Raw genomic sequence first — 7,541 nt, forward strand, 5'->3', positions numbered from 1 at the left:
TCCGGTTTGCGCTCCTCGGGGCTCATGCGCCGCACCTGTTTGGCAATATGAGGTATTTCTATTTAAACTAAGGGGACACAACACACGCTACTCCCCTTCTTGAAGAAGCACTTACGCGAAACGCGCGTCAAGGGGTCACAGCAGGCGTGACCGAGGATACCTGTAACTATGGGTGAGTGTTGGCAACCTATTGATGTATGCAGGGGGTTTTGAGGGGTTTCATTGGTGGTGATATCCATAGGGCCTTATGTACAGAGCCTGGTCCTTGGTCTTATTTGGGACTTATTTGGAATTTATTTTCTCCTCCCCCCTCTCTTGGTTTTGCCAGACTAGCCCTTGCAATTTTTACCTTTTTGGTCCGTTTTTGCCTGCTGTGCTAGCAGGTTCCTTACTTTTTCCTCTTATTTGTAGATTGCCCATTGTTTGGGCTGTCTTTGTATTTTGTATATTTTATAATGTATCAATAAAATTATTTCTTTTATTCTTGAAATTTGTTAGTGTTCTTGTGCTCCATGTTCTTTAATTTATTGTATTCACTTTATTGCCTGGTTTATTTGAGTCTTTCTCTCCATTCTCAGTGGTCCTCAGGGTATATTTGCAGGCTCGCATACTGCGATTTTTATCTTGTTTGCAGTCCTCCTTTCACCTTTATAGGGCCATCAGTACATTCCACATATATACACGCCACATGCCTGCTCTGGGCCATTATTTATGACACATATAGGGACGCCTATAGTGTGTCTTGTACAGGACTTGGTCTGGTTATTATTATTTTCTATTATAACACTTCATGTTGATTCATTTTCTATTATTTGATATATTTTGTGGGTACCTTGTCCAATGTACAATACATGTAGCGTGTTCATTACAGATTTTGCATCCTTTATATAGGCAGGTAGATAGGGGTGTTGTGTGTGTTTTTGGTACAAGTTTTAATTGATTTTATATTTGTATTGTGTCCTTGCTTATAATAAAATATATTGTATATTTTGTTATATATTAGATATATTAATCTGTATTAACAGATTTGCTCTTTCCATGCTTAATGTAGCACCCTGTCATTTTTCTATATATTGGTCTATATTCTAGTGGTGCACCCGCCACCATCTCTATTTTCAGTTCAGTCAGAGGGCGGCGCGCATTAAGCACGTCATCGCGCCCTCTGACCTGAACGTCAAAGGCAGAGGATGTGGAGGACAGAGCAGCGCGCATCGGTGGAATGGGGGACAGGTGAATATAGCCTACTCACCCTCCTGGCACGTCCCTGCTTCTCCGTTGGAGATCGCGGTGTGCGTTCAGTGCTTACGCATACCGCGATCTCCTGAGAGCGTCACTCTGTGGGGTCCAGACTGTAAAGGCTTCGGACAGAGTGACGCTCCCAGCGTTATATTATAGATATATATGTATAATATTTATGTTTCATACAGCGCTAGATAGCTTAAAAGCCGGTAATTCAGTTGCCGGCTTTTGCTATCTCGTTATCAAACCCGACAGGATATGAGACATGGTTTACATACAGTAAACCATTTCATATCTCCTATTTTTTTTTTTACATATTCCTCACTAATGTTGTTAGAAGTGTCTGTGTGCAAAATTTGGGGGCTCTAGCTGTTAAAATAAAGGGTTAAATCACAGGAAAAACTGGCGTGGGCTCCCACGCAATTTTCTCTGCCAGAGTGGGAAAGCCAGTGACTGAGGGCAGATATTAATAGCCTAGAGAAGAACCATGGATATTGGCCCCCCCTTGGCTAAAAACATCTGCCCCCAGCCACCCCAGAAAAGGCACATCTGTAAGATGCGCCTATTCTGGCACTTAGCCACTGTCTTCCCACTCCCGAGTAGCGGTGGGACATGGGGTAATAAAGGGTTAATGTCACCTTGCTATTGTAAGGTGATATTAAGCCTGGTTAATAATGGAGGGATGTGAACAAGACACCAATCTATTATTAATCCAATAGTAGTAAATGGTTAATAATACACACACACACGAAGAATAAAGTATTTTAATGAAATAAAAACACATGGGGTTGTAAAATCTTTATTGTACATTTAATCCACCTGAAGCCCCTCGTTCTGTAAAAGAAAAAAGCAACAATATCCCATACCTCTCCGATGCTCAGTCATGTCCCACGCTGTAAATCCATATAAATGGATATCATTGGCCTGGCGGATCGCCACAAAATAGCACCCCAGATCATCACAGAACCTCCGCCATGTTTTACGTTTTGGAGAAGGCAGTCTGGATGGAATGCTTCTTTCGCTGTCTCCAAACATACACTCGGCCGGAGGTCAGAAGTAGGGTAAACGATGATTCGTCTGAGAATATCACATGTTTCCACTGCTCGAGTGACCAATTCTGGAGGCTTCTACACAACTCTAAACGCTTGGAAACATTTGTCATTGAGAGCAGCGGATTTCTAATTGGAGCTCTTCCGTGGAATCCAGATTTGTGCAGCTCCCGACGAACAGTTTTTGTGCAAAAATAGGCGCATCTTCCAGATGTGCCTTTTCTGGGGAGCTGGAAAAAATTCCCTCGCTCGAGTTCATATGAGGACAACCAGCAGAGGGCGCATCACCGCGACTCAAGGTAACTACAGGACATTCTCCTGCACTCCACTCATTCCCCGGGGTTTTACAGCCACGAGCACTGCATTAGCACAGCTCCTGGCTGTAAAATGATTTAACCCCTTCAGATGGATTTACATCGTGGGACTGACAGAACGCCGGAAGGTATGGGATATTGTTGATTTTTTATGTTAACTTTTTTAAAGGACGAGGGTCTTCAGGTGGGTTACCAGTATAATAAAATATTACAACACCCTGTGTCTTTATTTCATTAAAGTACTTTGTAATAATGTGTGTGTTTTTTTTAACCATTTCGTACTATTGGATTAATAATGGATAGGTGTCATAATTGACGTCTCTCCATTATTAACCTGGCTTAATGTGACCTTACAATAGCAAAGTGACATTAACCCTTCATTACCCCATATCCCACCGCTACACGGGAGTGGGAAGAGAGTGGCCAAGTGCCAGAATAGGCGCATCTTCCAGATGAGCCTTTTCTGGGGTGGCTGGGGGCAGATGTTTGTAGCCAGGGGGGGCCAATAACCATGGACCCTCTCTAGGCTATTAATATCTGCCCTCAGTCACTGGCTTTACCACTCTGGCGGAGAAAATTGCGCGGGAGCCCACGCCAATTTTTTCCGCGATTTAACCCTGTATTTTAGCAGCTACAGCGCCCAAATTTTGCACATACTACTAACATTAGTAGTGTGGAATATGCAAAAAAAAAAAGGGATATGAGATGGTTTACTGTATGTAAACCATGTCTCATATCATGTCGGGTTTGGGAAAGAGAAATGAAAAGCCGGCAATTGAAATACCGGCTTTTCTATAGAACACCGCTGCGTATTTCTCGCAAGTCACACTGCTGGTCCGTGTGTAATCCGTATTTTTCTCGCCCCCATAGACTTTCATTGGCGATTTTTTTGCGCAATACGGTGACAAACGCAGCATGCTGCGATTTTCTACGGCCGTACAAGACCGTATAATACGGATCAGTAAAATACGGCTGATAGGAGCTGGGCCATAGAGAATCATTGAGCCGTGTGTTATGCGTATTTTACGGACATATTTTCTGCGCTCATACGTCCATAAAACTACCCAGTGTGACGCCGGCCTAAGTGTGAACGGCGGTAAGTGTGACTTGTGATTCAGTGAAGAGGTATTTGGAAAGTTTTTAACAAATACCTGTGTGAATTGGTGTGAGTTGCTGAATTTGGAGTAGCTATATTCACAAGGGGTTAACTTAGGGTGGGGGCTCATAATTAAGGGGTTATAAGGTGCAGCTGTTTGGGACTCAAGTCCTTTTTGGTAGAGCATTGAACAGCAAGGTGGATTGTTGCTGAGGGAAAAAAAAAATCTTTAAATCTTCAGCTTAGCGAGTGTGAACGAGCTGAGTGTGACCTGAGTGTAAGTGTGAACGGCGGTAAGTGTGACTTGTGATTCAGTGACTTTGGAATCAGGGAGTTTCCAAGGGAGGAATTGCTGTCTGTTTTTTATTAATACTTTGTATTTATTTTTTATTTAACGTTTGTGTGGTGCAATCCCCATTAGGAAATGTGCTCCACTATTGTTAATGCCATCCAGTGCACATCTTGCCACTTGTATGCAGTCCTTGATCAGCCGGTTGAGGGTGCATACTGCTGTGCGAGATGTGAGCACGTTGAGCATTTGGAAGCCCAGATTCTGGATCTAAATGTGCAGCTGGCAACACTGAGATCCATAGACAATATGGAGAGGAGTCTTTTGCTCACTGAGCAGACGCTCAATGGGATAGATGAGGGGAAGATGGTAGGATGGAGCTACAGGCCAGTGAAGTAGCAAGCTGGGTGACAGTTAGGAAGCAGGGTAGAGGGAAGAGTGCCAGGGAGGCTAGTCCTGATCTGGCACACCCCAATAAGTTTGCTAAGTTGGCAGATGAGGGGGGTGCCAGTACAGGGGTAGCACTGCTGCAGCCAGGCATGTCCTCTGAAAGCCGGAGGAGAGCAGGGCAGGCCAGACAGGTGCTGGTAGTGGGGGACTCAATTATTAGGGGAACAGATAGGGCAATCTGTCACAAAGACAGGGATCGTTGAACGTTGTGCTGCCTACCTGGCGCTCGAGTCCGACACATCGCTGATCGGGTGGACAGATTACTGGGAGGGGCTGGTGGGGACCCAGCAGTCATGGTGCACATTGGCACAAATGACAAAGTTAAAGGTAGGTGGAAGGTCCTTAAAGATGATTTCAGGGAATTAGGCTGCAAGCTGAAAGCAAGGACCTCAAACGTGGTATTTTCCGAAATACTGCCAGTACCACGTGCCACGCCAGAGAGGCAACGGGAGATTAGGGAGGTTAATAAGTGGCTCAAGAATTGGTGTAGGAAGGAGGGGTTTGGGTTCCTGCAGAACTGGGCCGACTTTTCAGTGGGCTTCAGGCTCTACGCTAGGGACGGGCTGCACCTCAATGGGGAAGGTGCAGCTGTGCTGGGGGAGAAAATGGCTAGAAGGTTGGAGGAGTGTTTAAAATAGGGATTGTGGGGAGGGTATTCAATTTATAGGAGGGGAAGATAGTACAGATAGAGACCTGGGCACAAATAAGGAAGTTGGGGGTGGCGGTGGCATGGGGGGTGGGGTTAGAACAGTTAATAATTTAAGAAAGAATAGAGGTACAGAGAGGAACATCAAGTGCATGTATACTAATGCCAGAAGCCTCGCCAACAAAATGGATGAATTAGAATTAATGTTGTTGGAGCATAATTATGACATGGTGGGGATATCGGAGACATGGCTGGATGAGAGCCATGACTGGGCTGTTAAATTGCAGGGCTGTAGCCTTTTCAGAAATGACCGTACAGATAAGCGAGGGGGAGGGGTGTGTCTATATGTAAAATCGTCCTTAAAACCCATCCTGCGTGATAATATAGGTGAATTTAATGAAAATGTAGAGTCCCTGTGGGTGGAGATAAGGGGAGGGGGAAAAAATAATAAATTACTGATAGGGGTTTGTTATAAATCTCCAAAAATAACGGAAGCAATGGAGAATATCCTCGTAAAGCAAATAGATGAAGCTGCGACTCAAGGAGAAGTCATTATTATGGGTTACTTCAACTACCCTGAAATAGATTGGGGAACAGAAACCTGCAGTTCCAGCAAAGGTAATCGTTTTTTGACATCTATGAGAGACAATTACCATTCACAACTTGTTCAGGACTCAACAAGAAGGGGGGCACTGCTAGACCTAATATTAACCAACAGTCCAGACCGCATATCAAATATAAGGGTTGGGGATCACTTGGGGAATAGTGATCACAAAATAATAAGTTTTTGTGTATTCTTTAACCCCTTAACGACCGCCGATACGCCTTTTAACGGCGGCCGCTAGGGGTACTTAAACCACAGCGCCGTTAATTAACGGCGCTGTGGAAAAAGTGAATAGCGCCCCCCAGAGTCGGATTTTCTCTGGGGTCTCGGTTGCCGAGGGTAGCCGAGACCCCAGAGAACATGATTCGGGGGGTTTTTACCCACCCCCGAGTTGCGATCGCCGGTAATTAACCGTTTACCGGCGGTCGCAACAAAAACAAACCAAAACGCGATTTGCCATTTAATTTCTCTGTCCTCCAATGTGATCGCACATCGGAGGACAGAGAAATAGGGACCCCGATCGCCCCCAATAGCCCCCTAATGCTCACCTATCTCCCCCGGTGCTCCTCGTGGCTCCCGATGGGCGTCTCCATCTTTTTTCCGGGGGAAAAATGGCGGGCGCATGCGCAGTGCGCCTGCCGCCCGGAAGATCTTTGGGGTCTCGGCTGCCACGGGTAGCCGAGACCACAAAGAACATGATCGGGGTCGGTTTTTACCGACCCCTGTTTTGCGATCGCCGGTAATTAACTGTTTACCGGCGACCGCAAAAAAAAGCGATCTGTAATTCTCTGTCCTCTGATGTGATCGCACATCAGAGGACAGAGAAATAGGGGGATTCGGAGACCCTATCATACTCACCCGGTGTCCCTGGGTCCTCCTATGTCTCCTCCTGCCGGCCGGCTTCTTCCTCAGGAAAGAAAATGGCGAGCGCATGCGCAGTGCGCCCGCTGTTATGATCCTTAGTGGCTGAGGATCACGAATAGACCAGCAAGTGAATAAACTAAGGACAAGCTCTAGGGAGATGGTAACTGGACTGATCGCAAATCTGAACCTATCCAACACAACTAGAGGTAGCCGGTGAACGTGCCTAAAAAATTCCTAGACGTCTCGAGCCAGCCTGAGGAACTAGCTACCCCTAAAGAGAGAGAAAGACCTCGCTTGCCTCCAGAGAAATAATCCCCAAAGATATAGAAGCCCCCAACAAATATTAACGGTGAAGTAAGAAGAAGGCACATACGTAGGGATGAAATCAGATTCAGCAAAAGAGGCCCACTAGTACTAGAAAGCAGAAAATAGAGCAGGGGTCTATGCGATCAATAAAAAACCCTTACAAAATATCCATCCTGAGATTTCAAGAACCCACGCACCAACTAATGGTGTGTGGGGAGAAACTCAGTCCACTAGAGCATCCAGCAAGCGAGGGAATCACATCTTAGCAAGCTGGACAAGAAAACATGATAAACACTGCTGATCAAAAAATGAGCAAACAAACTTAGCTTGTCCTGGATGGACTGGGAGCGAGGTAGTCAGAAGGAATCTGAGTAGCATTGATTACATCGACAGCCGGCAACAAGTGGAAGTGAAACAGAGCTATATAGGAACCTCCCAGAGGATAACGAACCAGCTGATAGCCAGAGACCAGCAGGATAAAAAACAAAGCCACCAGGGGGAGCCCTAAGCAAAAGTCACACCATACCACCAGTGACCACACGAGGGAGCCTGAAAGCAGAGTTCACAACAGTACCCCCCCCTTAAGGAGGGGTCACCGAACCCTCATGAAAACCCCCAGGGCGATCAGGATGAGCCACATGGAAGGCACGAACCAAATCGGCTGCATGAACATCAGAGGCGACA

The sequence above is a fragment of the Ranitomeya variabilis genome, chromosome 4, assembly GCF_051348905.1.
Source record: "Ranitomeya variabilis isolate aRanVar5 chromosome 4, aRanVar5.hap1, whole genome shotgun sequence".
Taxonomy (NCBI): Eukaryota; Metazoa; Chordata; class Amphibia; order Anura; family Dendrobatidae; genus Ranitomeya; species Ranitomeya variabilis.